The 25,613-nt window shown below is 32.2% G+C and overlaps 1 protein-coding gene and 2 long non-coding RNA genes across 14 annotated transcripts in view; 1 reads left to right on the top strand and 2 right to left on the bottom strand.

Moving 5' to 3' along the window:
• LOC148937271 (uncharacterized) overlaps positions 1 to 7,645 on the bottom strand; it is a 169,978-nt gene extending 162,333 nt beyond the window's left edge. For both annotated transcript variants that reach the window (XR_016138463.1, XR_016138464.1), the window contains exon 1: positions 7,411 to 7,645. This is a non-coding gene — a long non-coding RNA (uncharacterized LOC148937271). The remainder of the gene's footprint in view (positions 1 to 7,410) is intronic.
• Positions 1 to 25,613, top strand: part of Grip (Glutamate receptor interacting protein) — a 256,270-nt gene that overhangs the window by 157,772 nt on the left and 72,885 nt on the right. The window lies entirely within an intron of this gene.
• Positions 10,091 to 11,762, bottom strand: LOC148937270 (uncharacterized). Its single transcript, XR_016138467.1, has 3 exons — positions 11,122 to 11,762; positions 10,955 to 11,032; positions 10,091 to 10,546 (listed from the first exon to the last, which is right to left on the bottom strand). It is a non-coding gene; the product is annotated as an uncharacterized LOC148937270 (long non-coding RNA).

Here is a 25,613-nt window from a genome sequence, read left to right as displayed (position 1 = left end):
TCCTTTTTGCGAATTAATCAACTAATGTCTCTCTTTTTTTTATTCTGGCATCAATGTCATGTTCTGGTACTATCATTTTTTTTTACACATTGACTCTTTGCTCATGTGCACTACTCTACTGCGACATATTGCACCATTTGCAATTTTTCTTTTCTTACAAGTGATACTCGCCGACTCTACGACACAGTCACATTGCATATACGAGAGAATCAAATAAAGACTGACAAGTAAAAGTTTACAAGTGAACAGTAAGAGTAATATAAAATTGATTACTAAAAAGATTTTTGTAGATTTTTGTAGAAAATTTTTGTATAAAATTCTTTCTTTTACATAAATAAGAAAAGAAGCGTGTAAATTGGCGTTATTTTTTACCTTTTTTAAAAGGTAATTTTGTTAGGATAACAAATTAGGATAACAATTTAGGATAACTCATTTCTTTAGTAACAAATAATATCTGTTATTTAGCATATTTGAAACATTTTTATACTTTATGTATACTAGAAAGAACAATCAGTAGTTAGTTTTTAATAATCTTTTGTAAAAAAAATATGTACATGTTTTTTGCTCCTCTAGTCCACTTTTTCTTGCTAATTTGCGCATCATCAATGTCCATCCATCCATTAGAGCAGTGCTCGCAAAGAAATGCACATTTCGGGCAATTTTTATTAATGTTCTATATGTGTTCCTTATAAGTCTTTAAAAAAATGCATCAAAAATAATACTTCATGGGTGATATAAAAAACTATTGTTAAAACTATTATATTATATATTTTCTATTACTTATTGTCACAATATTATAAGGAACACATATAATACATTAATAATGGAAAATTTAATGTTTAATATATGAAAAAAAGTTATTTGAAAAAATGTTTTGTTAATAGTTTGGCTGAAGGGCCAAACTCAGGCTATACTCAGCATTTCTGAAACGGGTACACCCCTGGCCACAGTGATCGGCGGCTCGAGCCTTGAACGGTAGTGGGGAGACGGTAGGCGTCGCCTCGGAAATCGGCCCAAAATGTGTATTTCTTTGTGAGCTCTGTATTAGAAGTTTCATCTTTACATATATTTATATAATGATCATCTTCCATGATGAAAAATGTTCATTCATTATAAAATTTTCCCCTTATAAAATTGTCCCCCTACTGATATTGTAGTTGTTAATACTAAATTAAATTGTTTTATTTTATTTATTTATTTTATTTTTATTAATTTATCATTTTGTTCTGAAAATAATTGTAAATGAATGATAAGTATTTCTTGTGTTAATATTAACTCTAATAACACAAGGATGTCCTCAGGACGTCCTATTAGATGAGTCGGATATCCTGAGAACTACCTATTATGATCCTGAAACGTAAACAGGACGTCCTGTGGACTAGCAAATGAAAGCCTCATTACGTCCTCGAGACGTTCTTCATTTAGCCTCAGGCTATCCTGAGAACTTTCTTAAGATGACTTTATAATGACTTCAGAATGACTTTAGGGACATCCTGAAAACGATCGCGTTCCGATATTGACTGCTAGTACTGAAAATCTATAATATATGTGACACCCCTTACGGAAAATAAGTGGAAAAAAATTAAAAAATGAAAAAAAGAGAAAGTGATGAAACATCTTTTATCTCCTATCACCGCATGTTTCTAAAACCAGTCACTTGGAAATCTTGCTGGATGTCGTTTAATCTCTGTATTGGGATGAAACTGCTATTGAAATGAAGAAATAAGTGATTACAGAATTTCGGCTTAGAATATGATAAATCTGGTGAAATGAATGTTATTATATATAAATAGTCTCAATTTTAAAATCTCGATTGCACATGTAATTCTTGTAGATAATTTAATTACATATATAGAACCGTGAACCTATATTATGTTTAATGAGAATCATTTTTCTTATGAAAATTGTATATATTTTACTTGTTTATGAATTTGTTAATAATTGTATTAATATGGAAAATATTTTTCTTTTATATATTATAGTTAATTAAGAAAGTAATTAATAATGTTTCATTATTTATTCATTAAAAATATCTAAAAAATGACGATTAAATGATGATATATTTATGCTGATAATATTTCGTGACAAATATTACATTATTTTACGTCATTATTTAGTACATTGACGACGAATGAGGAAAAATGATCTTAAATTATCATCATAATGACGTCATCTTGCTACTTGGGCCAGATATGTTATTATGATATTTTTTAAATACGTTTCAAGACTGTATCAGGTCTATGTCAGGATTATCAAAAATTATTTATTAAAAATGTATTATACATAAATGAATCAAGCTTTATTAATTATAACTCGTTAGTTATACAAAACATAAAAATTCTCATTTTGAACGTAAATGAAATAAAATAAAATAAACGTAAGTGAAATAAAATATATATATATAACATAAACTAGAAACTCTTTAAATAATATTTTTCTAAAATACTTTTGTAAATAATATTTTTTTAAGATAATTAATTTTTAAAGAAACTTTATATTTTTATATATATACATATAACGCATTTTTAAGAAATAATTGTTAATAATTCTGACATTGTCCTGAAACGTATTCTGAAAATACTGTTATGTCCAGCCCGGAGTAAATTGTAAAATTAAGAATTAAGAATTTAAATGGAGAATTTAAATAAGAATTGAATGAGCTCGGAAGGACGAAGCTGCTCTCTCGAGAGTCAAGCGTGGAAACGTGATCTCGAATCGAACGCACTGTTTATTTCTCGGCACTGGACAATGATAAAGAATCGCTATGATGTACCCTCGCTGTAGATGTACGTTCGTCGATCGCTCTTGGTAAAGAAATTTAATTCTTATTACCAGGGAAAGATCTCGTGCGATCAATGGGAAAAGAGATCGAGGATTTTAGAGAAAATAAAAATTAAAATTAAACATTGATTTTAATTGGTAAAATAAAAATATACATAATAAAGAGCGAAAGAAACAAGAGAAGAAGCATTTATATAAGTGTATATATGAATGTGTGATACCGCGGGTGTTACATAAGTACGATCATCGGGTAGGATTCTTATCGAGGGAGAATATGAATGTATGAGTGAACGAATCTTTAGTATGATCCCACCCAGTAATATAATTAATATTTTCTGATTAACTTAAACTAATAATTACATAATAAGGAAACGAAGGAAAAATTACAAAAATATATAATAAGGAAAATAATAAAAATCGTGTATAATATGTGTAATAATGACAGAAGATTAATACATGAGGATTAAGGAGAGGAGTATTCTTGATGATCCCCGAGAGGTGGAGTGATTAGGTCGATAGGATGAAATTCTTCATCTTCTAAATCCTCAAAAAGAGGTTCGCCATCTTGAAATAAGGAATCTGAGGCTAGGACGTAGAAGATGAGGTATTCTGCATCGGATGGATCGACTGGAGAATAACTAGGTGCGATTGGTTGATATTGATGTTGTATAGGGGTGGAAGGAGGAACAGAATTAGCTGAAGATTGATTTAGGGAGGATTCAGGAGCAGTAATAATTTATGTTGATGATTTGATTTGTTCTTTTGATATCTGTTTAGACTTCTTGACTCGGCCCTGATTTTTTCGTCGATTCCAACCACCAGAATGACGATAAGATCGCTTTTTAATATCGCGTTGTCGAACTTTAGAAGCTGGGACTTCCATTTGATTCACTAGGAGGCAAATGATTGATGAATGAAGAGAGGTGTGAATGCGTATGAGAGAGAAAGAAAAGGAAAGAACAACGGGAACCTCGCATAGCTCAGATTAGTTCAGAGAGAGAGAGAGAGAAAAGAAAGGGAAGAACAACAGGAGCTTCGCATAGCTCAGACCAGTTCAAAGAGAAAGAAAGGAAAGGAAGAAGATTAGAAATCATCAATATCATGGAGCAGAGAAAAAAAAATAAAAATCTGAAATTTATAATTGATTGATAATTAATAAATGTAAAACTCACTGTTGATTAACTGGGGCGATTATCTCGAAAGAACAAGTCTCGACTTCTCTTCAGAAAGTTGGAATCTTCGAAGTGTTCGAATGGTTAGTTGAATGAATGGAAGTGACACTAATGAAAAATTATTTAATAATGCTGCCGTGGTTCGGAAGCAGCCCTATTTATATGGGATGATCAGGGTCTGAATCTTGGTTGAGGGGCAAGAGCGGTGGCAGAAACTATGTGTGTGTGTGTGTGTGTGTGTGTGTGTGTGTGTGTGTGTGTGTGTGTGTGTGTGTGTGTGTGTGGAGGGGGGCGCGAGAGAGAATAGGATGTTTACATTAGATATCCCCTTCGCTTCTGCTTGGTACATGCCAAGGTGACAGTATTCGGATGCGATGGCTCTAACTCGGGACTAATAATAATAATAATAATAATAATAATAATAATAATAATAATAATAATTCTTTGCATATTTTATTTAAGATCCTTTTAAATTTCTTTTAAAATTAAGCGTATCATTATAATAGTCAGAGCAGTTGCAAATCTTTCTCTTGTTTCATGAAATTCAATATAATTCGGTGTTGTACCCCAGATGGGCCACAACGTTAATATTAGGGATAATCGGGTTCACCAAGCCTAAGGAGTTAGAACTCCGAGCAGGATCGAAGAGTGAAAGGGGCCTCTTGAGAGCACTGACACACACTTTTCTTCAAAAACTGATTGATTTATTTTAACAAGGCACATATTGTGATAATGTTACAACTGATAATGTTACAACTGTTATATTTCTCACACACAATTAAACATCGTCGGGCGGCTCTCGCGTTACTCTGGCGGCCGATGACCGAGTATGACACTTGAAATATTGATATTACATGAGGCTCGCGTGAATTTCGCGACGGATTTCGGTTATATCTCGCGCGACTTTGTTTGACTTGTGATTTTGATTTCGAATGACTTACAATTTCGACTTGGAATGACTCCGTGTGAGACTCTCTTATATAGAAATCGATGCCTGATTAGCGTTCTGATCGGGTTCATCAATCGATTGCGCATATTGGTAAATCACTATTGCGCACAGGTCGATCAGTAAATTAAGAAATTTGCTGATCGACTTTTTTTGCAATCGTTTTATACGACACGTTCCTGCAGTCTTTCGAAAGATTGATCGCAGCTTTTGTTGGCTTACACTTCTGAAATCTTTCAAAAGACTTTTCAAATTTACTGTTGTCATGCGGATTGCTAATCTATCTAGTTGTAGATATGAATACAACATCCGTATCTTAATCAATGGAAGAAGAAATCAATATTCTTATATAAAGAAATTATATTATTTGGTTTTTGGAAAGAAAAGAATCGTGGAGTCCACTGGACGTAACAATATTATATTCTGGATCAATATTGGTTACATTGGTTACATTGGTTACATTGGACGTCCACAGGATTACGGACGGATATGTTTAAGACTTTTTTAGGACATTCCTAAGGATGCTTGTGGGATATTTTGAAGTCGTTATCCTGAAGTCATCCTAAAATCATCCTAAGAAAATCCTCAAGATAGCTTGAAGAGGACGTCCCGAGGTCTCCAGGTCGTAATGAGATACGCTTATTTGTTACTCCACAAGACATCCAGAAATTTTTGTCTAAATGTAATGTCCTAACATGTTCTACATATAAACATGTTTTATATATGTCTCGGGATATTCAGGACTTATCTTTCGGATTCTGGGAGAGGGGGTAATCATGAACTTCCAACATTAATATTTCTTTCAATAAAAGACCATCTGTTATTAATGTCAAAAAGGACCGTTCTTGCGACCGCAAGAGGGATATCTAAAAGGACATTGATGAAAAGAGATGTATAATAATTTCTAAAAAGACTAAAATGTGAGTGTTTGGAATAATTTTATTTGGGAGCTCACTGAACAGATCATAGATCACTATTGAATAAATCATTATTGTTAACATAACTCTTAGGATGAGAAAGACTAATTGAAATAATGTTGTGTAAAAAAGAAGCCAATAAAGGATTATATTAATAGACGAGACAATTATTCTGAAAAGAGAATTAATCTTGTAAACTTTGGCAAACTATACGCTTTGAGAAGCGATAACTCTGTTGAACGAAGATGCAGGAATTTCGGGTTTCGAAATGAAATCCTTAAGGTGCCATTTTTTTTATGAGGTTGTTCAATCTTTTTTCAATAAAAGCAATAGGTTTTCGATAATTGTTTTCGATAATTTCATGGTTGTGAACATCAGACAGTATTTCTTCCATTTTTGTTTTATATAAGAGTTTCTATCCAATACCGTTACATTTTTAATCATATCTTTATAAAGAGAAATTTCTAGAGAGATTAATAAACTCAAACTTAAATTACATACAAAGAAGACTCTACGTCTAATAAGAAACATAAAAGAATAATTCTGAAAAGTACAACAAACACGAACAAAAACAAAACGACTTCACTGCGCATAAATATTTTTGTATTAAAGCTTAAAACAAATATATAAAAAAAAATCAGCAATTGCTAAACTAATTACTCATATGTTTAGATTATGCTAAAGATAATATAAGAAAAAAAATATACGTGCCTTTGGCATTTTTTTATCTTTTCTAATTTCAAATACATTGTACTACAAGTTCATCAAAAAAATCAAGTCGGATGCACTGTCCATAGATACGAGTCAATGTCTCAAACAGATATTATGACTCCGACTGTGAGATGTACATCCACCGGTTCGTTAATTTCGGCAAGAGAATTTAATCTCTATTGCCAGGGATAAGACCATATGCAATCTCCAAGGTGCACAGGAATGAATGTGATGAGAGGAGGATAATTAAAAGTAAATTTAGTATTAAATTTAACATTTAAACAGTTAAGGAGTTAGGCCATTCCTGAGGCCCTAAAATAATATTTAAGTTTGAGAACATTTTATGGGTAAATAAATAACTTTACTTGAAATATGCTTAGAGAGCTTTATTATACATATATAACAAACTATAAAAATATGTTTTAAATTTTTCTTTTGTCTAAAATGGCGACGCATTAGCCCACTTACGAAATTCTTCTTTTCTGTGGCTTCAAATCGGTGTACAGTCTAGGCATACGGTTTGATTTTGAAGAAAATATAAAGAATTTTCACTAACTATATATTAAAAACTAGAGAAGTACGTAGGGATTTTTCAAAATATTAATTTTTCTGAAAATGGCAGCTATTTTACAAAAAAATTTGCGTTTTTCCTTTAAAATTTATATATAAAACTATTAATTGCAAAAAGAGTTTTCAATATTTCAAAAAAAGCTTACGTACTTCTTTCTAGAATATATTTAAGAATATTCTGTGGAAATTTCAAGCAAATCGGATGAAAACTAAGAGTTATGTTGTACACCAATTTTAAAAATGCTGTTTTGAGAAAAATGCATTTAAAGTTTTTCAAGAGGATTTTCTATAAAAATAAAAATTTTTAATTTACCTTCAGATTGCCTGCCCTGTAAAGCTGCCCTTCCGTCTTTGGATTAGCCTCATCAACTTCTTTTCTAACTGACAATAACGACTTTCTGGCCTCTTTTGCTGCGTCGGTGAGACTACGCTCGGCCGCTTTAACGCACCGCGCATCCATTTCCTCAAAAATTGTAACAATTAGGACTCACTGCAAGATTCAAAACTTTCATAATTTCCATTATACTTCTGTATCCACCGTTGAAATTACAAAGCTATATTTGTTGCGATGTCAAGTATTTTTTTCCCATTTGCATAAAATTTTGGATTATAAATACTAAAACCAACGCTATTACAGCTATGTGATCGAATAATATCTATATTTATATCGAGTAAGACTCATTTTTCGATAGATAAATGATCTTATATATCTGCGGAACACAAAGAACATGTCAGCGTGCTTCGAAACATCTGAAGCCGTCTGGCAGACGATGCACTTCGCTAAGACAACTCTAACAGCATGAGAGGTTCAATTTCATTATAAAATTATTTTCATTATATTTTTATGATTAAAAACTAATGATTTAAGCAAAAAAATTCCATTTTTTCAAACCTAATCTTAGAGGTGGATTTTTTCAAAACCGAACCCCTTAATAGAAAAAGATTGCAAAAATAAAATAAAAATAAGAAAAAAGGAAATAATAATGACATAATCGCTCCAACAGATACATAACGGAAAATGATCGAAAATATCTCAAATGATTAGATATTATATAGAAGTAAATGTGTGAGTAATTTCGCAGGCGCTACATAAGTTCGAAGATCATGAACAAAGCATTTCGAGGAAACAGTTTTGAATAATAAGGATTATGCTCGGATTTTGACAATGACGAACGTAAGATTTATTGATACAAACAATAATGTGAGCATATAAATGTTTTTAAAATTTAAACAAAGTAGGCTCAAGGAAGACGGTAAGATAAGCATAATACGGACAGAAAAGTATTACAAATAATAACAAAAATAATAATAATAACAAAATGAATAATAACAAAAAATAATAAAACGAATAATAAAAAAACGTAATGATAATGATGCATGCAACTTACTGAGGCGAAGAACGTAAATACAAAAAGGTAATCAGGTTGTGATAATCAGTTGGACACCAAGAGTGAATGGTTAGCAGACACTTGGGAAGTCAGCAGCGTATTTCTGGCCTGCGGCGCTCTGAATAAAACGATTATCGAAGCACAAGTCATAAATTATGGCAAAAAAATTCGACAAAAAAGATTGTATTTGATTATTGATGAACACTCGCGATTGTATTTGATTATTACTTGTAGTTTTATTTGTTGAATTAAATTGAAACACAAAATGATTTTAATTAATATTGAGAAATATTGAAACAATGAATTAAAAAAAGGAAGAAATAATCAAAGTTTACTCGCAGTCTTTACGTTTTTATCGAAATCAAAACAAGAGTGTGCCGTCTCTTCCAAAAAACATCATAGTCAGGAGTTATCGCGGGGATCTTCAATCCCATAATTAAAAGATTCCTTTAGTTTTCGACAAATAGTGATTAGCGAATTATCGAGGGATTAGCCTATCCTAGGTCTGATTCTTTTTTAAAGTAAATCCTATTAATAAGGTGATAGAGAAATTGTAGGTGCAAGTCTCCTTGTAAATATAATTGTCTTAACCTTCTTGAGTTGAGTTAGTGGTGAAAGATATAAATAATGTATCGCCACGATTGCAATTTTATGGGTACGCTGCCTGTTGTTTGAAAAAGAACGAACGTCTATTTTGATGATTTTATAGCTCTCCGTTTCTAAGTTCTTTTCATTTCGGCACAGTTCGCATATATCTGTTAATTGTTATTTAGTCCAGTTACAGTTATGTCAGATCCTTTATTTATTCATTTTTGCAAAATGAGGCCCTAATAGACTAAGATTCATATGCAGACTAGCGTCCATGGAGCTTGAATTGTTAAATGATATTATTTATTACTCGAGATGATTTTTATGATATATCGGAACTCTCGCTTCCGCTCTGTGAAAGAAAAGAATCATGAAGTCTACTGGACGTAACAAATCAAATAAGACATTTTCATATGTTTTTATTAAATAAGTTTAGAAATGTCGAACTAATAATTGTGCCACTTTTTTTATTTTCACACTTGATTTTGATATTTGGAGAACGTCTGCAATGTCTTGCAGCATATAACTTGGATTTGTGTTGATTAACATCTTCACTTTATCGCTATCAATCTCAACTGACCAACTCGAAAATAATTGTTTTAGATAAAAAATTTTTAGAATAAAATCTCGCAAATCATTTGTAGTATATGCATTCCTTCACGGCATTCTTATCATGTCATATTTTTTTACAAGTTTGCATAGCATTTTTGTCTTTTTTAAAATAAAACGCCACACAGCATGCCAGAAAGCATGCTTATGTGGCGACTCGTGGGATGCCACACACCTGCTCGCTACACACCTGTTGCGGATCCAAACGATTAGGGTCGCGGGCCGCGACGCGGCGCAGGATGAGATAATTATCTCGTATTTCAAAATTTTCATAGACAGTATATAAAACGTATAAATATATAAAGGTGTACATCCGCTAAATCTTCACTCGATTTCGAGCTCTCTCTTAATACAGGAAAAAGTGTGTTGTACTAGTGATAGGACAGCGTTCTAAAGCGCTAACTATCATTCCTCCGGCCGCTCTCTTTCGGCCGCATAGACCATACTTCGACTGCATAGGCCGCACCCACAGAACATATACTAAGAGAAATGAAAGCTCTGTATATAAGATAAGCAACAATGTAGGCTCAGCGTTCTTTTTCTTTTAGCGATCCCTCCCTCTATAAGTTGTGTACGTCATGGCGTAGAGAGAGCGAATTTACGAACGCTTTGGCGCGACTTCGTCCCTTTTGGATTTAAGCATGAAGAGTCTTGAAACTGCTCTCGGGCAAGACATCTCGAATCCGAGTTTACATGTATTGTAATATCAGCACGATACCTCAAGACAATAAAGTGCTATTGAATTTTCTTAGCGCCAGTGAGCTGAGTAATTATCCTCTCCTCCTATTGGCTTGGCGACCGTACGCACACAGAAGGCACGAACGACGACACTGTTCACGCCGGCCATATTAAGATATCTTCTCCCTACAACAAAAGATGAGACACTGTCATCTGGTGGAGTGCGAACTAAATTGTAAGGTTGACGAGTTTTGTCTTATATATACATGTAATCTTTTCAATATCGAAATTTGAAATAGATATTAAATGATAATTAGATGATTAAATAAGTATATAAAATTAACAAAGACAAAAATAAACACTATATACAAAATATATAGACATATATAGACATATTTCTTATCAAATAAACTGCACAAATACGATATATTTTCACCAATATTTACATGTACCTATGAATAGAGATATCATGCTTCGTATACTTATCACAATATATGCATCACAATAATATCACAGAAATTATTTTACATAATGTATGTTGTACTATCACAGAAATTATCTTACTGTATGTTGTACTATATATTAGCATATTACTTGTTTATGTAATTGAGCCTCTCATATACATTGGATGTTCTATATAATTCCATATATATAAGTTCCATAGTGTATGTTCTAGAAAATACGTTTTGGAAAAATAAAATATAAAAAATTATAATACAAGATTTGTCGATTAGAATATATAAATTTATAAATTTAATTACCTTTTGCTCATATTTGCAGACATCGCGTCACGTCCAAAAATCCAGTATTGCTGGATCAGTGAAATAATCTGAAATAAAATTTATATTAATATAGCTTTTCTTCTTTTAAACTCTGTTTAAAAAATTATTAATTTATTTCATCTCGACGATTATAAAAAATAAAAAATGCAAATTTATGTTGAAGTTATATTGTTACAAAGGCTTGAAAATTTGAATACAAATTAATATTAATATTAATATATAATAAATATAATAAATTAGATCAGTTTGTTGTACCTCTTATTTATTAAATTAATTAATTACTGTGTTATGACTGGTTGACTATTTAATTTTACATAAAATACTTATAAAGTTGCTGGAACAATCTTCTGCAGTGGAAGTCATGCTAGTGCCATGGCGTTTTCTGATTGGTTATGTCAACCCTCACTTTCGAGTGCCCTCGTTTTTTCCGTGTTGCAGGAAACCATGGTGTTAATTTCACTCCCGTGGGTTGCACCATCGGCCGAATAGGTCGTCTCCATTGGTCGACTGAATAAATTATCTTTCCTCCGGCCGAACAGGCCGTCGCCATCGACTGCAATAGTCGCGATTCATCTTTTATTTTCAGGAAAAAGACGCGATTCAAAGAGTACATGCTCACACGTCACAATTGAACTCTATCAGTAGACTAATCAGGTGCTCGGAAAGGAAATTAGCATTGGAATCACCATGATTAATTCAATACATTAAGGAGATCCTAAAGCGACGGGAATTACCGACACATTACAGTGCCAAAGAACTTTTTATTGGCTTGACAGATTACAAAATCCTCTCAGGCAATTAAAATATGCACAAAAAAATATACGGGACAATCGATTTAACAAATAAATAAGAAAAAAATTAAAAAATTCACGTAATTTTAGCTCGTACAGCTGTTACAGCTGTATCAGATCTTCGTTTCCTTAATACAAAAATTCTACAGCTCATATATACAAAATGAGTGCATTCCGCATTTCGGACTAAATGAATAAACAATATTATATTTTTGGATTTATGATTGAAAGCTTAGAAAAAAAGTTTGAGACTTGAACAGATTGTGTATTTACGCGTATATATATGCTTAGCGCAGTATAAAATGATAAGTAGAATAGTAATTGTAGTTGACAGATCTTGCAATAGATGGCGTTGCAGAGGAAAGATAAAGACAAACGATCTATGGGATCGATAAAATGTTCAATAAACTTGCTTGCTAGAATAAAGTGAATTTAATTTTTTATCGAAATCGACCATCCTGCACTTCTTTTTTGTACTATGTTTCAATTGCACAAAAGGATTTTGTAATCTGTAAAGCCAATTAAAAAATGCTGTAATGTGTCGATAATCCCGTCAGTATTTTCAATAAAAACAGTCAACATATAATTTGTATTTTTATTTTAGATATATATATATATATATATATATAAAAATTCCTATTTTATATATACATATATATATATATATATATATATATATATATATATATATACGAGGGTAGTCTGAAAAGTTTTGAGCCTAACATAGAAACAAGTATTTTTTCGGTCAAATATAGTTTTATTTTTCAACATAATCTCCTTTTAAGTCGATATACTTTTCCCATCGATACTCTAACCTCTTTAACCCCTCCAAATAGTAGTTGGCGTCTTGCTCCGCAAAATAGGCGTTTACGTATGCGATGACCTCTTTGTTCGATGAAAATCTCTGTCCTCCAAGCGAAACTGTAAGCTTAGGAAACAGGAAAAAGTCGCTGGGGGCCAGATCTGGTGAATACGGTGAGTGGTCAATCAATTCAAAGTGCAGTTCGTGATTTTTGGCGATCGCCAAAAGTGTGAGCAGGTGCGTTGTTTTGATGGAACAGCACTTTCTTCTTCTTCAAATGCCGTTTTTTTGTAATTTCTGCCTTCAGCTTATCAAATAATGATTCGTAATACGCTCCCGTTATTGTTTTATCTTTTTCAAGATAGTCAATACACACAATTCCGTGATTATCCCAAAAAACAGTCGTCATTATCTTCCCAGCTGATGGAACCGTCTTCACTTTTTTCGGAGCAGGTTCACCCTTTGCAATTCACTGTTTTGACTGTTCTTTTGTCTCTGGAGTGTAGTTGTGGATCCAAGTTTCATCTACAGTTATGAATCGACGCAAAAAATTTGACTCGTTTCGCTTGAACCGCTCCAACAGGGCCTTGGAAATGTTCATTCGAATTCGTTTTTGATCCAAAGTGAGCAAGCACCCAACGCGCGGATAGCTTGCGCATATCTAATTCTTCAATCAATATATGACAAACGCGTTCTTTCGATATGCCCATAGCCTTTGCTATCTCTTTAATCTTGATTCGACGGTCGCCTAGTACCATTTGGTGAACATTTTCGATGTTATCAGCGGTGGTCGCAGTTTTTGGCCGTCCCGAACGCTCATCATCAGCCAAGCTGATACGATCACGTTAAATTCAGCTGTCCATCTTTTTACGGTGGCAAATGATGGGGCAGAGTCCCGGTAAACAGCGTCCAACTCGATTTTAATTTGCGCAGGTGTATTGCCATTCAAATGTAAGAATTTAATCATGGCACGATATTCAATTTTTTCCATTTTTACAAAAACTCTGACATCGACTGACACAAACGACTGTCAAACAACAATGAGCGTCCAAAATGGCTGAAATTTTCACAAAAGTCTTTCAAAGCATATACTATTGTAGTACTAGAATGGTTTTGACGAGTAACGTCATCTTCATATTTAGTCAGTTAAAAGTTTTTTCAGACTACCCTCGTGTGTGTGTGTGTGTATATATATATATATATATATATATATATATATAAGTTTTACAGTCTCGTATGGACAAAATGATATAGTTCCGCAGTTTGAATTGAAAAAAATTACTTTAAAGAACAATACTGAACTTGTAAAATTACAATCCGAAGCCTAACAAAAAAGATCTATGCATCAATAGTATGCGAATAATCATTTCTCACTTCGATGAAATGAGAATGAAGGACTCTGATTGGTCCATTCTTTCATGCCTTACACGTTATGCACTCTGCGCTAGGAGATTATGCTATCCGCTTGTTACGTCCAGACTCCGGAATTATTAGTTAAAGGTCGAAGGGATGGGGTAAGGAAGAACGCACCGAATATCCTCTTGCAGGTGGTCGCTCTGGAACGTGCCTGCGAGTCGAACGCATCGTACAGGATCAGACGATACGGGTCAATATCTTGAAAAAGACGCTATGACTCCGACTGCGTGACGTACGTTCGTCGGTCCGTTAATTTAGGCAAGAGAATTTAATCTCTTTTGCCTGGAATAGAACCATATGCGATCCCCGAGAGCGAGCGGGAATGAGCGTGACGAGAGGGTTAAATTATTAATGAAAAATAAATTGATTTATCGTTAAAGTAATCATTTAATTAATTAAAATGAAACGAAGAAAGTACAGAGTTAAAATACAAATACTTAACATAAAGGAAAAATGATATGCATAATGATTACTCGGTAGATAATGATAACAGTTAATATCATTCCGAATGAGCGCATGAGAGTGGAGTAACATTGCATGTAAGTGTAGCACGCCGGTGTTACAAAAGTGCGGAGGTCGTCGGGGCATGGCAGTTTGGGGTAAGACTCTACGTTAAAATAGGGCCATGCCCGATTTTTATAGTATAAATAATTGAACAAAAAAGATGAATATTTTAAACAAACAATTATGTAAGTGTAAAAGTGTTAAACCTTAAGGACGGTAGGGAGGTAAGTAAGAGAGGTAAGTAAGAGGGAGGGGAGGAAGGGGAACAATCGGTATTTAAGTGATGATGGGTAAATCATATTAATCTATGCGACTTAATGTGATGATAACAAGAAATGTCATTGCAGGTAGATCGTCGAGAGACAAGCTGGGGGTTGAAACCAGCGGCCAGTGGTTCTCTGAAGGGTTCCGCAGGGAAGTTGGAAAACAAGAGCGCACAAAAGGAACACTCTCGCTCAAATTTAATAAAGTGATAATTAAAAGAAATTACAAGTTTATTTTATTATAAATTTATTAAATAATCGTCGTAACTTGTTAACTGTTCTTCGGGAGCTAAGGGTTTATGTGATGGAATCCTTGCTATTTTCCCAAAAACTAGCTCATATGGAGTGTGCTTGGTAGCCTCGTGCACGCTAGTATTGTAATTAAACATCGCGAGTCCTATCCATCGATCCTATTGTCTTTGCTCATTGGAATATTGTTTTAAATATTCTCCTAGTGCGTGATGTAATCTCTCCAAAGATCCGTTAGATTGAAGATGGAAAGCGGTTGTTCGTAACTTACGGATTTTAAATATTCTGGCGAGCTTCTTCATTAGCTCGCTAATAAAATTTCTCCCTTGATCCGATAATATCGCCTTAGGTGCTCCTATCGAAGGCAGTTCCCAGAGTGTCGGTAATTATCATGGGTTGTTTCGTTTTAACGCGTACTAACTTCTTCAATTGACATTGTAGGCATTGCTGAATAATATACCGTTGGACATCATATTTTATATTTTCCCAAGTTTAGTAATTGTGCTTAATTCTGTTTTAGTAACGCTTTTATGTCCACCTGTAGGTGAGCAATGTGTTTCGCCTATTATAGAAAGACGAAGATCTTTCGGAGGATATTTTATCAATCCATTACAAATAATTAGTTTAGTTAGTGAGTCGAAAAAGGTCATTTGCATTTGTGCTTTAATATTGTTCCACGGAATGTTGCAAATAAAATCCGTTTTAGCAATACTAATAGTTTCTAATTTTAATTCCTCTGTTATTTTTCGTAATTCAATCAGAGTTTGCATTATATAATTTAAAATCATTGTTGGCTCTTCTCTTAATTCTTCATCAATGGGTAAGGACACGTGAAAATAGTTTTTGCATTTCACGACTTGTGGTCTACATAGAGTGAATTCGTTGAGGGTAGGCAATTCGTTGCGCTCGAATAATTTTTGTGTTCCAGAATCTAATGGATTTCTGTCGACATCAACAAAATATGCTACGTTATCTTTCCGTAAAAATAATAATTCGCGGGAATCAACAACATTTTTATTAGCTTGTTGTCAATGATAGTCGGTTTAAGTGTATTTGTACTAAGCTCTTTATTTCCTTCATTTATTATTTCGCTTTCTTCTTCGTCGTCAGTTTCTTCGTCATTTTCCTTTTCCTTGTCGCTCTTGCTGATTTGATCCTCAATTTCATTAATTTCATTTTCTCCTTGAGTTTGCGTTAATTTTAAGCGTTTATTTCTTTCGTTTGTCGTTTGGCTACAAGTGAGCATTCTTTTGGTGGATTCCGCTCTCGGTGGATCATGTATTAGTACTTTCTCTGTCTGCTGTACTGGTAATTCATCTAATTCTTCTTGTGTAAAGAGTATTGAATTCGTATTATCCTTAAACAGATCGTCATCAGGTAGTAAATTTTCTGTTTACTCGTCGTCTAGAAGATATAACTCGAGGACTTTTCCTCCTCTTCTATTTCTTCCTCCTCATCGGGTTCTTCTAGCATTTTGGAAATTATTTTCGCATCCTTTGCTTCATTAGAATTAAAAATTTTTCTATTAGTAATTGCCTTGCAGTCCATTTCTTCAAAATGCACCACATTTCTGGATAACGCATTGGCGTTTACGTTAGTTTTTCCTGCTTTGTATACAACATCGTAATTGTATTTGACTAATTTTAATCTCCATCGCAATATTCTCATGTTGGTATCTTGCGCGTTTTTTTAAACTATAATAGAGGTTTATGATTTGTGACTAAAGTAAATTTTCGGTCGTATAAATATGGGCGGAAATTTAACACAATGTAGTATAGCCAGCGCTTCCTTTTCGTATGTATCGTATTTTAATTCATTATCAGTTAGAGTTCGCGACGCATACGCGACTGGTCGATCCTTATTTATTTCACCCTGCGACAATATTCCTCTTATAGCTACTCCGGAAGCGTCGATAGTTAAGATAAAAGGCTTTGAAAAATCAGAGTATTGCAGCACGGGTTCTTCACATAATCTTTGGTTTAATATTTCAAATTATTTTTCTTGCTCTTGTGTCCATTCGAAACGTACGTCATTTTTTAATAAAATTTGTCAGAGGTTTTATTAGTTTAGAAAAATTAGGTATAAATCGTCAATAATATCCTGCTAGTTCTAGAAATTGTTTAATGTTTTTAGGCCTAGTCTTGGGCTAGGAAGTCGTCATACAGCCTCTAATTTTTTTGGATCAGGTTTAACTCCGTTTCCTATAACGTGTTCCAAATAAGTTATCTCTGATTTTAAAAATTCACATTTATCGGGCTGTAGTTTTAAATTTGCTTCGCATAATTTATCTATTAAAAGATTATATTTTCTTTCATGCTCTTCTAATGACGACGCATAAATAACAATATCATCCATATAAACAAATAATTCTTTTCCTTGTAATCCTGATAAAACTAAATTCATTAATCGTTGGAAAGTACCATGTTTCAATCCAAATAGCATTCTATCAAATTCGTAATGCTCAAAAGGTGTTGTAAAAGCGATTTTATGGCTATCTGCTGGATCCATTTTTATTTGATGAAATCCTGAGACTAGATCGCATACTGAAAAATCGAGCTCCTCCCAGTTGATCTAAGATATCAATTATATTTGGTAGTGGATACGCATCTCCGATAGGTTTCATTTAATGCCCGGAAATCTAATATCATTCTCCATCGTTTATTTCTTTGAAAAATCCTCTTTCTTTGAAGAATCCTCTTTCTTTGAAGAATCCTCTTTCTTTGAAGAATCCTCTTTCTTAAATTCAATCCATATGGGCGTATTGTAAGGCGATTGCGAAGTAATCATAAAATTCTAATCATCAATTTGAGACAGTAAAGATTTCATCAATCTCTTTCATTCCAGCTTCCAATTAAAAAACTACTGATTATGCTACCCTTGCACGGTCAATTTACTGCAGCCATTTAAAATAAAATTTCATAGGGCAGAGCCGACCTTAAATTATATTCAAAAAGCCATGTTTTTATTAAACATGTGAACCTATTAAATTTGCCGAGTTCCTTAAATTAATTTACCAAATAATTTTAACTCTATTACTTTAACAATAATGCTTACTTATAAAAACATCATTTATAATCTATACTTATATTAACATTTTATTACTATTTTAATAATTATAATAACTTCTTTAATTAATTAAAATAAATCTATTTAAATATTATAACTTTTAATATATAAATAAATTATTACATTTTTATCAAAAAATTCAAATCTTATAAATATTTTTTAACATAAATTTTTCTTTAACAATTTTAATTAAATTTATAGTTCATCCCATAAATTATAAATCCAGTTATAAATTATCTATATTCAAATAAAATAATTCCCAAACAAGACAACCAACCCATTAAATCATAAAAATTAATAAAAATAAATTAATTAAAACTTATTCCATTTTTTAACAATACAACAAATTTATCATCCTATATTCATACAACCAAATAAAAATTAAATTTACTCAAAAAGAACTAGATATCTTTAAAATTGACTAAAATTTCTTCTCTAAAAAGTTATTAATAGTAATTATTTTACATTAATTATCATACTCTTTTTAGCTCTTTTAAATTCGAGAATATTTTTATAAATAATAAAAACATAATTTATTAATCCCTGATACAAAAGGTAAAATAAATAAAATTATCTTTTTCACATTAAAATATTTTCATTTACTTAACTTTATAATTAAAAAAATTAATTCCTCTTATTACTATAACCAACCTTAAAAAATATAATTTTATTTACCAATAAACTATTAACATCACATCTTTAAAATAATTAATTTTTAAATTTAGAATCAAAATTTAATCTTTCTTAAATTTTACAACATTATTCCAACAAATCCCTTTAATGGAATTTTATCTAAATACATTTTCCAATATATTTACTATGTGACTTCTCTCACTCATATATTCTTGAGAATGACGGGCAATTTGTACACATTATAAATCTTTTATCAACTAATAAAATTATATTAATTTACAATTAAATTCTTCCTCAATTAATTATTAAAAATTAATATTCTTATAATATACTAAACTGTAACTCATTTTAAACCCTATCCAAACTACATTTTGATTTGAATTAAAATCTAATATCAAAAATTTTTTAATTATTAATCTAATAATATAATTTTAAAACAACAATAAACAACATAAATTTCTAAACAGGTTCATTCTATCGTGGATTATCAATTTACACAACAAATTCCTCTAATTAACTATAATATCGCCAAATTTATTAATTTTAATGATTATACATTTAATCACCAGTTCCACAAAAACCTTTATTTTGAATAATAGGGTATCTAATCCTAGTTTTTCAACAAACTTTTTATTAAATAAATCATATTTTTAACAAATTTACCTCATTAACTTAAATTAATATTTATTTCACCAAATAAATTAAAATAAAAAATAAATTCATTCCAATTAAAATATATAATATAATTTTCTATTTAACAAAACTAATCTAATTTATTCAAAATAATAGTATAACCGCAATTGCTGGCACTACTTTTATTACATTTATCAATAAAAATTGCTAGTATTAACTTCCTAATAATTTCTCAAATTAAATATAAATCTTATAATTAAAATAATTATTATTTAAATAATATACTCATTCTAACTTCTCAAAAAAAACTTTATATATATTTTCATTCTTAAAATAAATTTACTAAACATAAATTAAATCTTAATTAAATTTTTTTATTTTTTATATAAATAATTTTTAGTATCTTTGTATCTTTGTATCTTTGTATCTTTAAATTAAAATTAATATAATTAATTAATTTAAATTTAAAATAATTGTTTCATTCATTTTTTAATTTTCTATAAAAAAAATTAATTTTTAATAATTTTATAAAAACTTACAAATCTTTTTATTGTAAATAAAATATTTTATTTAAATTAAATTAATGATGTTTGAATATAAATATAAATATAAGTTAATAATATATATATTATATTTCAAATTTAAATCATAACAGCAAAATATCTAATATAAAACTATAAATATAATTAATTATATTCATATATAATGTATTTATATATGTATAAATATTTTATTTATTATGTAAAACTAATTGACTAATTATTCTAAATCTTTTTTAAAAATAATTTAAATTAATTGATTAAGTTTTAATGAAATAAAATTATTATTTAAAATGGCATCTAATGTTTATCCTCTCAAAATCTCAATTTAAATTTATCCAAAATCCCAATTCTCTCCGTTTCCGTTTTATTATGTCCCCTTCTAACAGTTCTCCTATCTGCTTGTTTATTTCCTCTTTATAAATTTGCGGAAATCTATACTGACGAGTATTTATCGGCTGGTTATCCGTTGTTTGATATTTTATGTTGTAAAACATTAATTGCCGTCAGTTTTTCCTCAGGTATATGAAACCTGTCTTAACTATTAATTATAAGATTTATCACACTCTCCTCTTCATAATCATTCAAGTGTTCTAGTCGCAATAATTCTATGATTTTTGTGAGTCTATTCCTTTGGTTTTCTCCCGATAATTAAGCATTTAGTTGTTACATTTCCTTTGCTACTACTCTGTAACTTTTGCACAGCTTTTTCCTTATGCTTTGATTTACGCTTGCGTATACATTTGTTTAATATCTCTTTGATTGATTTTGTTTTAATTTAAAAATATTTGAAGACGGTTTTTTGTTTTTCATTCCTAATTTGTTACGATTTATTTCATTCGATTTATTTATTTGTATTCTTTCTATAAGCTCTTTGGCGGGTTGTAATGTGAGAGGGTTCATTTTTTCCGAGATCATCCCAACTCTCGGGAATTTAACACCTTTTAACTGAGGAATTAATATTTTCATTTTCCTCCAGACAGGATTGTATCCGATTACGTAGTGAGGTTTGATAACTTCCCTCTTCGTAACCGACGGAGCTAGAAAATGCTCGAGGAGTGCAGAAACTTCCATCGGTAATTCCAGAATTATTTCTTGAAGTGATTCGACAATTTTCATCTCCAAGAAATTCAGAATTTTTTAAATTTTTGGACGAGGTTTGGTAACTTCCTTCTCCAAGGATTTTGGGATGCGAGGATATCTCAGAGGAGGTTTGGTAACTTCCCTCTCGCTGAATATCGAAATTAGGATTTTCCTTTCCTCTCATTTTAATTTCATTTTTATTTTCGATCTTTAAATTTTTATTAATTCTATCTTCATCTATGGAGGTTTTAATTTCTTTATGTTTGTTAATTATAATTCCGTCTTCTTTGCATTTTCATTTTCATTCTTATTTTTATTTCCATTTTTATTTTCATTAACAATCTCAATGCCATTTATATTCATTTCGTCTTCCTCTCCACTTATTACATTTTTATTTTGATTTTCGTTTAACAATTCTTCTTTATTAGGATCAATATTGTTTTCGGTTTCTTTCGAAAAGAAATTTGGGTATGAATTTATTAATTCTTCCTAATCTAAAATCTTTATTCTGGTTTCACAAAGGTCAACCATCTCATTCAGAGGTCTAAGATTTATGGTCAGCACCCTGACTTCTACTTTTTCGTCCCGTGTGTTTATGATATTTAAATATACTTTTCCCGAGACGTTTTCCATGACCGTGTCTCCTAGATAAATTCCATGCGTTATCTTCAATTTCGGTACATATCCAATTTTAACATTAGGGTTGCCAACTCTTACATAAAATAACGATTCCAATTTTGATGATGCCACTATTTCTGGCGAGAGAAAAGGTATTTGGATTCGGATTCCATCTCAAATAAGAAGGAAGGGTGTGCGTCACGACGGGGCCCGACCACGAACCAGTCGTGAAAACTCGTAATTATTTTGCGAAAAAATACCACCTCAGCCAGGAATCGAACCTGGATCTCCTGCTTACCGGGCAGGCATCTTATTCTTTCGACTATCGAGGCATGTGATGATATTTATCGCAAATAACGTGTTTAGAATAACACGTCAACAATACAATGATACATATATTATAATATACATATATACATGTATTCTTTCGAATCCCCACGACCGATACTCCAGAGAGATGATGGTCCTATTCTCTCGATGGATGCAGGTCGGACTGCAGCGGCGACACCCTCCAACGCCATTGGCAAATATACAAATAATCCTCCTGGAGCACGACAGGAGAGATTGCATCAAGCATGGCTCGAGCTCCCGAATCCGGATACATTTATACATCCTTGTGCGTAATCAATTTTCGATGATGTTTGTTTAAAGAAATTGTTGCCTAATATACCAGATTGCGGAATTGGGAAATCGTCCGCTACAATATAAAAGGTTACTGGTTTATTGAAAAAAATTAAAGTGATTTCCCCAAGAGTGTAAACAGGATAATTATTTATACCATTCAATTTTAAGATATTTGTATAATTGATTTTTTCGTCTTCTATGAGATTTTCTTTAATTATGTTTGGTTCCGAACCGGTGTCTAGCATTAGAGTTACGTCATCTGTTATTTTACGGATTTCTACTTGCACAGTAGGCACGCGACTATGTTTATCCAAGTTTACAGTTATTGGTCGAATTTCCGGTGCGTTTTTGTCTACTTGGATTCTGGAGTTTTTGAAGGGTGTGTAACTCGTTCGGGTCCCCTTTGCACATCCGATCTCAAGGGGCCATTGGAGTTTTTTTGATCGGTATTCTTCTTACGATTATTACTTGCAATTCTCAATTGACAATTTTCAAGGAAATGCCCCTTTTCTTTACAATAACCTTTTACAATAACAGCAAAACATATTGTGGCGGTTGGTGTTGGAGGAGCGTTGTCCACGATATAAAGTATTTTGATGACGGAAAAAAGATGTTGGCCGCGGTGGGATTCGAACCTAGATCATCTGGTGTATGAGTCTCGAGCGCTACCACTGCGCCATACGGGCCACGGTTCTTTTTCGTGTATGTTTCTGCTAGGTATTAGTTGTGTGAGCGGGGGACCGCCACAGCATATTTATATTGTTCAGTTACTTCCGTTTTGTCCGATTTAGATCTCGTCATACTCATTCCCGTTTGTAAAGATCGCAATTTTCATCCTGGAGGGGTCCCCAATTTTTCTATCTCTGGATATGTTACGTCCAGACTCCGAAATTATTAGTTAAAGATCGAAGGGATGGAAGGGGGCAAGGAAGGACGCACCGAATATCCTCTCGCAGGTGGCCGCTCTGGAGCGTGCCTGCGAGTCGAATGCATCGTACAGATCAGACGATACATGTCAACATGAAAAGAATTTGAAAAAGACGCTATGACTCCGATTGCGTGACGTACGTCGGTCCGTTAATTTAGGCAAGAGAATTTAATCTTTTGCCTGGGATAAAACCGATCCCCGACAGCGGGCGAGAGCGTGACGAGAGAGTTAAATTATTAATGAATAAATTGATTGATCGTTAAAGTAATCATTTAATTAATTAAAATGAAGAAAGTACAGAATTAAAACACAAATACTTAAAGGAGAAATGATACGCATAGTGATTACTCGGTAAATAATGATAACGGTAGATAATTAATATCATTCCGAATGGGCGCATGAGAGTGGAGTAAAATTGCATGTAAGTGTAGCACGCGGGTGTTACAAAAGTGCGGAGATCGTCGGGCATGGCAGTTCGGGGTAAGCCTCTACGTTAAAATATTTAAGGCCATGCCCGGTTTTTACAGTATAAATAATTGAACAAAAAAATAAATATTTTAAACAAACAATTATGTAAGTGTAAAATTGTGTAAAAGTGTTAAATCTTAAGGACAGTAGGCTCAGAGAGGTAAGTAAGAGGGAGGAGAGGAAGGAGAATAAACAATATTTAAGTGATGGGTAGATCATATTAATCCATGCGACTTACTACTGTGATGATAACAAGAAATGTCGTTGCAGGTAGATCGTCGAGAGACAAGCTGGGGGTCGGGATCAGCGGCCAATGATTCTCTGCAGGATTCCGCAGGGAAATTGGAAGACAAGGGCGCACAAAAGGAACTCTCGCTCAAATTTAATAAAGTGATAATTAAAAGAAGGGTTACAAGTTTATTTTAATTTAATATATATCCCGTCCCGATATTAAAGTTTATTAACTAAATCTGCGTTTACTTCGGAGAGAATCGACAAAACTAAACCGAGAGTTAAAAGCGAATGCGAACTGACGGGCAGGTACACGAATGCTCCCCAAAAAAAGATTTAAGATTGCTCGTAAAAAAAAAAAAAAAACTAACGGATCAGAACGCGTGAAAACTGTCGGTCAAAGAACAAGTGCGAGGTGTGGTTTCAAAGTGTGTTTCCTCACGGGAGGATCTTGGTGAAAAAGCTGTCGCGGGGTGGAGCTTCGGTTCGGAAATTAAGAATATCTCGCTTTAACGAATAGAAATTAGCGAGTTATTAGGGATGTGAGGGGAGTTAGCCTATCACAGTTCAGAATTTTGGAAAAAGAGTCTGATTGGTACGGGGAGAATTTTTAGGGATGATAGTTAGGTAGTGGGCCTGAGCCCTTATCAACATATGGCATTATCTAAATATTTGTGGATGGATGGTCGGCGGATTAAATAACTGATGATGATTAAATAACGCCACGAAAGTGGCTATTCAAATATGCAGTCTCCCATTGTATGATGTCAGTCATTATATAAAAACGATTTTTAAGAGCAGTGTCACATTTTAAATCCATTAATTCTAATTGTATATCTGCGGGAACAATATTAATATCAACAGTAAAAGGTGTCATAAAAATAAGTAAATCTTCTTCTAAAACATGCATTTCCCAACAATCGAATTCATTATATAACAATTGAAGTGAATTTATATTCTTCATAATTTATATTCTTCATGCTTATTTTGAATGTGCATGGCAACAGATAATAAATTTGAAAAATGCAACAACTGTCGAGATTGAAATTGATTGATCCATAAATTAAGTTTCATTTAGAAATGCGGAACTTTATCCCAAGGTATTAAAAATATTAGATACGCTCCTGAGATGTGCACAATAGGTGGGCACTCGCGGGCGCTCGCGAACGCCCGTGCCAAATTTCAGTGTTTTGTCGACCCTTGTACTAAGGATTTCTTTGCGTTTGGCATATAGCTCAAGTCTTATCTTAGCATAGTTGCCCATAGTTGCGAAAAATTTTTAATAACATTTTATTTGCAAAATAAAAACGTTATGGCGCTGTATATTTGTGAATTTTTATCATGGTGCGGGTATCTTTAAAAATATGAACAATTTATATCATTGGACATTACAAATATATAATGTAATATATTTGTACATTATTTATATATATAAATATTATAAATATATTTTATATATTTAGACTTTGTAGACCTTCATCATCGTCATCGTCATCGTTTCGATTCTGATATTTTTATTGTATACATTGAAATAGTTAACAAAACGTGCAACAGACATATTTGCGGAAAGGACTATACTTTATTGTATTATTATACACACAATTTATTATATAATTTATTCTC

The sequence above is a fragment of the Pogonomyrmex barbatus genome, unplaced genomic scaffold, assembly GCF_055798465.1.
Source record: "Pogonomyrmex barbatus isolate J1 unplaced genomic scaffold, ASM5579846v1 scaffold15, whole genome shotgun sequence".
NCBI lineage: Eukaryota > Metazoa > Arthropoda > Insecta > Hymenoptera > Formicidae > Pogonomyrmex > Pogonomyrmex barbatus.
This window is presented reverse-complemented; position numbering and strand designations above follow the sequence as displayed.